The sequence below is a fragment of the Frankliniella occidentalis genome, unplaced genomic scaffold (genome assembly GCF_000697945.3).
Source record: "Frankliniella occidentalis isolate FOCC.00 unplaced genomic scaffold, Focc_3.1 Scaffold384, whole genome shotgun sequence".
Classification (NCBI taxonomy): domain Eukaryota; kingdom Metazoa; phylum Arthropoda; class Insecta; order Thysanoptera; family Thripidae; genus Frankliniella; species Frankliniella occidentalis.
The window spans coordinates 87,698-89,477 of record NW_026267506.1 but is presented as its reverse complement, the minus strand read 5'-3'; positions in this window follow the sequence as shown (position 1 = coordinate 89,477).

The following is a 1,780-nucleotide window of genomic DNA, read 5'->3' as shown; positions in this document are numbered from 1 at the left end:
AGGCGCGTCGCAGCGTAACAGTGTTTCGTGAGATATCGCGAAGCCTGTTACGCGAGACGTGGTCTGGCGTACATCTACCTAGTTAAAAAATATTTTTTTACAGTTTTCTAAAGGGTAACTCATCAAAGTAGAGCCCTTCGGGCGAATATTTCGTCCATTTGGCTCTTTCTTTAACCCTTTAGGCACCAGAGGGAGTTTCCTACACGACAATGACCGCAAAACATTTCTATGCTTTTTCTCAGATATTTGTTGATCTCCGGTGGGGTAACTCGTAAAAATAAAACCCCGAAGAACAAAATTTGTGACTTTTGGGGCCGAGTGCCTAGTCACGACTTTGGCCCGACTCGGGTGTCAGCGCCGCAGGCCTAGGTAGATATATGCCAGGCGCGTCGCAGCGAAACAGTGTTTCGTGAGATATCGCAAAGCCTGTTACGCGAGACGTGGTCTGGCGTACATCTACCTAGTACTTTAGTGATGATCAAAAAGTTTCGCGTCTGTCTGTCTGTGTGTTTGTTTGTCTGTCCGCACGATAACTCGAGAACGAATTGAGCTAGCGACCTGGGATTTTGAGGGTCGTTTTGTGTCATAAAAAGATAGTTCGAGTTCGAAGAACAGCATTCTAGCTCCAAAATTGGATTTTAAAAAAATGGAAAACCACAGGTCCCCAAAATGACATTTTTAAAAAATATTTTTTTACAGTTTTCTAATGGGTAACTCATCAAAATAGAGCCCTTTGGGCGAAAATTTCGTCCATTTAGCTCTTTCTTTAACCGTTTAGGCACCAGAGGGAGTTTCCTACACGACAATGACCGCAAAACATTTCTATGTATTTTCTCAGATATTTGTTGGTCTCTGGTGGGGTAACTCGTAACTCGTCGCAGCGTAACAGTGTTTCGTGAGATATCGCGAAGCCTGTTACGCGAGACGTGGTCTGGCGTACATGTACCTAGTTTTTTATGGCTGGGCGATTAGCGAAGCCTATTACTCCAGTGATCAAAAAGTTTCGCGTCTGTCTGGCTGTCTGTCATCACGATTACTCGAGAACGAATTGAGCTAGCGACCTGGGATTTTCAGGGTCGTTTTGTATCATGAAAAGACAGATCAAGTCCGAAGAAGAGCATTCTAGTTCAAAAATTAGACTTTTAAAAAATCAAAAACAACAAGTCGCACAAATAATGTTTTTTCAAATATTTTTTTACAGTTTCCTAAGAGGTACCTCATTAAAGCAGAGCCCTTTGGGCAAAACTTTCGTTCGTTTGGCTCTATCTTGAACCATTTAGGCGCCACAGGAAGTTTTTGATAAAAATAAGCGAAAAATTGTACAACCCTTCATGCTTAGTCGAAGTGACGGGAAGTTGACGGGCCGGTGGCCCGTATCTTAGTATGCATTTTAGCGATACCCGACTCGGGCGTCAGCGCCGCAGGCCTTGGTAGATGTATGCCAGGCGCGTCGTAGCGCAACAGTGTTTCGTGAGATATCGCGTAACAGGCTGCGCGATATCTCACGGAACACTGTTACGCTGCGACGCGCCTGGCATATATCTACCTAGGCCTGCGGTGCTGACATCCGAGTCGGGCCAAAGGCAGAGTCGTCAGTGGGCATTCGGCCCCAAAAGTCACAAATTTTGTTCCTCGGGGTTTTATTTTAACAACTTAACCTACCGGAGACCATCAAATATCTGAGAACAGACGTAGAAATGTTTTGCGGTCATTTTCGTGTGGAAAACTCCCTCTGGTGCCTAAACGTTTGCAGATAGAGCCAAATAGACAAAATTTTCGC